The following is a 7,271-nucleotide window of genomic DNA, read 5'->3' on the forward strand; positions in this document are numbered from 1 at the left end:
AACCTTTTCAGTCAATTTGGGGCATTGGTCTTTATCCTAGAGGGAGGTGGCCATCTGTATGAGTTTGCTAGGGCTGCCGTTGCAAAATACCACAGACTGAAATGGCCTAAACAACAGGAATGGGCTGTCCCACAGTTCTGGAGGCCGGAAGTGTCCAAGATCAAGGTGCTGGCAGGTTGGTTTCTCCTGAGGCCTCTTTCCTTGGCTCGCAGGTATTCCCCTTCTTGCTGTGTCCTCATGGGGCTTTATCTCTGTGTACTCACATCCTTGGTGTCTCTTCTCTCATAAGGACATTGGTCATATTGGAGGCGGGCCCCACCTTTAGGACTCGTTTAATGACTTCTCTAAAGGTCCTATTGCTAAGAATAGTCACATTCTAAGGTTTGAGCTTCAACATATGCATTTTGGGAGACACACAATTCAGGTCGTAACAAGCAAGAAGGTTTTTAGGCAAGGAGAATACTGCCTTTCATCTATAGATCAAGAATATCATTCTGGTCATAGTGTAGATAACAAAGTCAGAGGGAGTCAAAGTAGACTCAGAATGATGGTTGAGGAATCTGCTGCTAAAGCCCAGGCAAGACCCAGTGCCAGAGGGGAGGATGGGGTGGGGTGGTGGTGCGGATGGATGGGAGAGAGATTTAGGAAGCCAGATCAACGGGACGCAGTGACGGGTGGACGGACACATTCAGTAGAGCGGATACAGAAAGGGAGAGTCGAGGTTGACTTTGACCTCAAGTTTGTTGTTTTTTTAACTTGGATAGCTGCAGTGAGGAACACTAGAGGGTATCGGATTAGAGAAAGATGGGTTTGGTCTTTGATGCAAGTCTTAGAGTTGAGGGGCTTTTGAGACATCCATGTGGAGATGATGAGTAGGTGTTTGGGTCAGGAGTTTGGAGGAGAGATTTGGAATATGGATAGGAATTTGTGAGTCTTGGGCTTACAGATGATAAGTAATCACATCTAGTGTGCTGCCCGGCATTTAAAATTTCTTTTTTTTTTTTTATTCGATTGGAGTTTACTCTGTTGCCCATGCTAGAGTACAGTGGCACAATCACAGCTCACTGCAGCCTCACATCCCTGGGCTGAGGCAATCCTTCTGCCTCAGGCAATCCACTCCTGAGTAGCTGGTTCTGTAGGCACATGCCACCATACCTGGCTAATTTTTTAATTGCTTTGTAGAGACAAGGTCTTGTTATGTTGCCCAGGCTGGTCTTGAACTCCTGGGCTCAAGCAATCCTTCCTCCTCAGTCTCCCAAAGTGCTGGGATTACAGCATTTTAAAATTCTTGGTATATGCCCAAACTCCACCTGTGCAATGATCACTTGTATACCTAATCCTGAATTGTACTCCACATCTTTAAAATAAGAAAAGAAAATTCTTGGTATTTTTGTTTTGTTTTGCTTGTTTTGTTTTGTTTTACAGAATTGTGCTTAGGAAAACTCCATTTGTTGAGTGCCACTGAAGGCATATTTTGCTAAACTGCTGCCCCAGGTATTTTTGTTTGGAAAATCTGTCACAGTAGGGCACAGCTGTTTATTGGATGAGCAGAAAAGAAAACTATGCTAAGATCTTTCAGGTTGTATAAAATGGACCTGCAGAAACATTAAGTGTTCTCAGGATGCAAAGTTGGAGCTGAAATGTGATATCAAACCAGTTGCAAAATGTGTACATCTGGTACCCAGATATGCAACAAAGCTCAGAACATATAGCTTGTTGGCCTTGTTCCATACCATCGCATAATCTGATCATGTGTAAATTTCACAAAAGATTCATATTGTCCTGCCAGTTCGGTATTGAGGATTTGCTCCTAGTTCTCCCGAATCTTATCTTCATGTTCCTTTTTTTTTTTTTGAGGTCTCAGGCAATCCACCCCCCTCAGCCTTTCCAAAGTGATGGGATTACAGGCTGAGCCACCAGCCCGGCTTCATAGTCTTTTAAGAGAGACTCACATACCATTCCAACTCGTTCCAGGGTAGAGGTGGCCTGGTCCTTCACCTGGAGAACGAGGTGCTGTGAGTGCTGAGTGAGGCTGATTTCCCGAAGCACAAACTCCACTCTGATGAAGAACAACTTCTCTATGCCCCCGCCTCTGATAACGACTATATTCTTGTTTTATGTTCTGAAAAATTTGCTCCGGGGTTGGAAGGCGGCGCTCCCCCTCGGGTGGGCTGGGTTGCCGCGGAGTCTTCAGTGGGATCAGTGCCTGAAGCGAAGGCCCAGGCAGAGGGCGCAGCACCACGGCTTTGGGGCCCCGGGGCTCTGCAGCGCCACCTCGAACTTCGTGGGCCAGCGTCACCCTACTTGGGCCAGGGACCCGGAGCCCACATGGCGGTGATGCGGTCCAAGCTCCGGGCTCTTCTCGGGGATCTCGATATATGCTTTGAAATACAAATATATTGTGGTCTACACTGTTTCTTTACCGTGAGCTGGAGCAGGGCATAAGGATCGTTCATAATCCTCCCTTTAGGAAGGCTGTTTTCTGTCCAAGTAGAAAACAGTAGACTGCATCTCCAACCCAACAGAAATGATTATTTGGATCCTATGATGGTTCACCTATGGAGTATACTTGATTTTGCTAGTAAGAATTTTGGAAAGAGGTAGGAAAACAAACTCATGTAGTAAGACTGAGTGGAAATCTAGTACCTCTTTTAGTTTTCTTGAAAGTTGTGCAGCCTACAGCTGTTTCACCTATTGAACAGCCTTGAATGCCACCAGGCAGTTACTTCACAGATGCATGAGCAGGGGAGTGCTGTGTATACTTGATTGCAAGTCTCTCAGCAGCACAACAGACTGCAAAGACCCGAAAAATAGCTCAGCAGTGGCCACAGCTGAGCCACAAGGGATGGGAAAGATGGGGCCCGCTCTCTCACCCGAATGCTTTGTGTCAACAGTTCACATCACATTTCCTGGATTACTGTTGGCTTACTGAGCCCAGTGGGACCTTGTGTCCATGTGGCTGGATGAGCTGAGAAGTTTTCACTCCGACTTTGCATCCTAGGCTACAGGGTGGAAGGCGTGAGCAAGCCCAGCCCTTCTTGTTTCATGTGAACAAGAATGGTACGTAATTTCAAAAGGCAGCCAGTAATGTTAGCTTCAACTATGAGAGTAGCTGCTGTTTGTTTTGTCTTAGCACAGAACAGTAGGTATGTAGATACAGGGAAAAAAAGGCACTGGAAATATTTGTCTTCCTACATTCTCTTGTTTTGAAATGTAATTTTTTTTCTTTTTTTTGAGTTGGACTCTCACTCTGTTGCCCAGACTGGAGTGCAGTGGCACACTCGCCTCCACTGCAGCCTCGACCTGCTGGTCACCGGTGACCTTCCACTTCAGCCTTCCATGTAGCCTGAACTATAGGCACTCGCTACCACACCGGCTAATTTATTTTTGATTTATTGTAGGGACCAGGTCTTGCCAAGTTGCCTGGGTGGGTCTTGAACCTGCAGGCTCAGGCAATCTGAAATCCCAGCTGAGAGGCTGAGGTGGGAGGATTGCTTGAGCCCAGAAGTTTGAGGCTGCAGTGAGCTATGATTGTGCCACTGCACTGTAGCCTGGACAGCAGAGTGAGACACTGTCTTAAAAACAAAACAAAAGGAATCACAGAAGATAGCATGCTGAGAAATACAGAGATTTTTATTTAATGTTGCCCTGATATTCAGCACTTCATTTTAATACAAGTGAGGTATCCAAATTTGGTATTTATGGAGTACCTACTGTGTGCCAACCTGGGGCTTCAGTGACCCTTGCCCTCACAGAGCTCACAGCCCAGCCCCGGAGACAGACATTAAACAAGTGAATACAAGTCTGATCAGGGGCAAGAAAAGAACCCTACAAGGTGCTGAGTCGATTTACCTGGACAAGCAGGTCGGGGAAGGCCTCCCTGGGGAGTCGATATGTATGCTGAGGCTTCAGAGAGGAGTGAGAATTCAGCGAAGGGTGGAGGAAGAATTCCAGAGAGAGGAGGCAGCATGCTGACAAGCTGGGGCATGGGGTACGACCAGCCCCGCCACGGGAGACTATGGATTCCATCCTAAGGGCAGCCAGTATGCTGGAAAATACTTTAGGAGAGGAAGTGACCTTATCAGATTTATGTTTTACAAGAGAACCATGACCTCAGTGGGAAGGAGCCTGGATGCAACAAGTCCAGCGGTGGGACTTCCTCATCCAGGGTGGGACTTCCTCATCCAGGGGAGGGACGAGGTGTGACATTCCTGCTCAGGGCAGAGAATGGGGCCTGCACTAGGTACCTGCAGTGGGGCTGGAGAGAATTGCATGGATCCCGTCCAGTTTCCTTTGTCCAAATAATATTTTCTTCCCCCTCGTTACATAATGCTTTTATTATAGAAAATCTTGAGAAAATACTTGAGCTTAAAAAAGGAAGTCACCAATCCCATCTCCCATGGATCAGTATTATTTATTTATGATGTAAGCCCTTCCAGTCTGTCTTCCATGCATTTATAATACATATTCACTTTTTAAAAACAAAATTTGTATATTAGCAATTGTATATACATTGTTTTATAACCTATCCTTTTTTCTTTTTTTTTTTTAGTAGAGATCTCACTCTGTCACCTAGGCTGCAGTATGGTGGTGTGATCAGATCTCACTGCCACCTTGAACTCCTGGGCTTAGGTGGTCCTTCCGTCACCTCCACAGCCTCTGGAGTAGCTGGGACTACAGGTGTGCACCACCACATCTGGCTAATCTTTTTTTTTTTTTTGTAGAGATGAGGTCTCACTATGTATGCCCATGTATATGCATAACCTAGGGCTGGTCTCAAATTCCTGGGCTCAAGCAATTCTCCCGCCTCGACCTCCCAAAGTGTTGGGATTACAGGCATGAGCCACTGTACATGGCAGATAACTTGTACTTTGAATAATGTCCTCAAGCTTCCAGTATAAGTTCTGTGACCTATGTTGACAGTTGAAATGCCTTGGTGGCAACTTAGGGATCTCCCGTAGGAAGAAGCCCCTGTCCGTGTATATGCATAGCCTAGGGCCTGTCTTCAGAGTCTGCTCATCACAGTTCCACCACGGATGAGACTGTCAGGGGGAATTCTTTAGCTAGTTCTGCATCTAGCTAATTTCTGGCCTGAAAGAATGTCTACATGATGTAGATATGGGCTAACCACGAGAGAAGGGTCCCTGGCCGATGCTTAATTGAAGTTCTAGTCGCCAGCCCCCTGCTGGAGGGCTTCTGAGGCTGTTGCTGGGGCTTGCAGATGCTGAAGGAGCTTGATGGCATCTCTGAATGGTCAAAGTAAAAGAGCATCATAGAATGAACTGCCGAATGGCTTCTGCAGAGTGAGTCAAAACAGAAATGCTCCCTCAAGACCCAATAAGTGGGGGATTAAGAAACGAAATTTGATTAGGGGTGTTATCTTGAAACAGTGTGATGACCCTTCCTGACAGGTCATAAAGCAAACCAGTGCCCTTCTCAGTTGGGAATTGTGTGCCAGCCCTGTTTGATTGGTCTCTTTCATTTTGGCAGTGGCTTGCTTATGCTTTGCAAAATCCATGGAAGGGATTTTCTCTTCCCGGGTCAGCAGTTCGCACCAGTGGCCTGGAGGTTTTCTAGAACAGCCCCAGAAAACATGGGGAGTGACTTCTCTTGGTCCTAGAGAAATTTTCCACAGAATTGGTTTTTTTCTCTTCTTCAGAGGAGATTAGAAGGGAGAGTCTAGGCTGGGCACGGTGGCGTATGCCTATAATCCCAGCACTTTGGAAGGCCGAGTGGAGAGGGTTGCCTGAGCCCACGGGTTTGAGACCAGCCTGGGTAATTTGGTGAGAACTGACCTCTACAATAAATCAAAATAGACACATGCCTATAATTCCAGCTGCATGGAAGGGTGAGGCGGAAGGATCACCTGAGCCCAGCAGGTCGAGGCTGTAGTGGCCGTGAGCGTGCCACTGCACTCCAGCCTGGGCCACAGAATGAGACTACAGCTCAAAAAAAAGGGAAGTAGAGTCTCAGAGCCCTGAGCTCCGCCCATTTGGATTTGCCCCTCCCCCTTTCTGGCCCTCATCAGGGGAGAAAGTGATGAATAACAGTATCCCACAGCCCTGCTCTAACCCTCCTGGGACCCAGCCTCCAGCACTCTGGGGGAGCAGAGGTGCCGGGCCGAGGGATTGCTCCCAGTCATGGGCATTCCTAGGCAGCGATGCCACCAGGATGACATTTGGGGCGTGGGTCAGCCCAAGTAAGGTGGAGACAGCATATTTCTTCCTGAGAGCCGATGCAGCCTCAACCACAAAGGTGTGGATGTGTGCCAAAGAATATTGGTTTGCAGGCCTCAGAAGAGGGTGTTTAAGGAGCCATGGTACTATCAGCTGTCAGTGGTGCATTAGACAAGGTTCTCACACTTTCCCTTCTCTTGCTGAAGGCTGTTTCTTTGCAGTGTAAGTAACTGCCTTCCTGGGGGAGCCGGGTGGCCAGCTCTTAGTGAATAAAAGGAGACTATTATGCAAAAAACCCAAAGGGAAGATGTCTCAAGAAGGCTTTTTGTGTTGTTGGACCAGCTTGTGATTGGAGGACCTGCCTGCTCTTTGGGTGGGGGTGGGGTATGAGCATAAGATGCTTCCCAGAAACAAAACCCAAGCACGGAGCTGTGGCCACGAGGGGACACATCTTTGTGTGTTTCTCCTCTTGATAACTCAAGAGAAGAGCTTGATGTAGTTCCCTTCTGGATCTAGAATTATTTGTTTTACCATAATTACCATAATTCTAGTATTCTGTTCTTTGCCCCAAATGCCACAGTGATGCTGAGAAAGGTTTGCTATGGCAGGAGTTGTGGCATTCCTGGGCCACCCACCTCACGCTTCTCTGTGCTCACTTTTCTTAGTGGCTGGAGTATTTAGTTTCATTTATTCACTCAGCAATCACTTAGGACACTATGTGTCAGGTACTGAGGCTGCAGAAATGAATATGTTGAAGTCATGATCTTCAAGGAGTTTGTAGCATGAATAAATCTTTTTTTTTGGTCTGAGTTGGTAATCATGTCAAAAAATAATTCTAAGAGTACATTCTTTATCTCTGTCTGATAAACTGTTCCATTTGGCCACCAAACATGTTTCTATAATAAAATGAACTCTCGTGCAATTGGCTAAGGGGGAATGATGTCAGTTTATATGTGGTTTTTGAGGCAGGCATAGTTAGCAAAGCATATACCTTAGCTGTACTCAACAAGTTTTTGTAGACAGGTCTAATTTAGATAATTGAGGAACAGTGGTTAAGCATTCAGGCGCCTTTCTTACCAGTACATGACCTTCACC

At 46.6% G+C, this 7,271-nt stretch overlaps 1 pseudogene; it reads right to left on the reverse strand.

Moving 5' to 3' along the window:
- Positions 1-1,699: 1,699 nt before the first annotated feature.
- LOC110596641 lies at positions 1,700-2,456 on the reverse strand (annotated as a pseudogene).
- Positions 2,457-7,271: the final 4,815 nt, after the last annotated feature.

This window comes from Carlito syrichta, unplaced genomic scaffold (genome assembly GCF_000164805.1).
Source record: "Carlito syrichta isolate Samal-C Ts95f unplaced genomic scaffold, Tarsius_syrichta-2.0.1 Scaffold311873, whole genome shotgun sequence".
In the NCBI taxonomy this organism is placed as follows: Eukaryota; Metazoa; Chordata; class Mammalia; order Primates; family Tarsiidae; genus Carlito; species Carlito syrichta.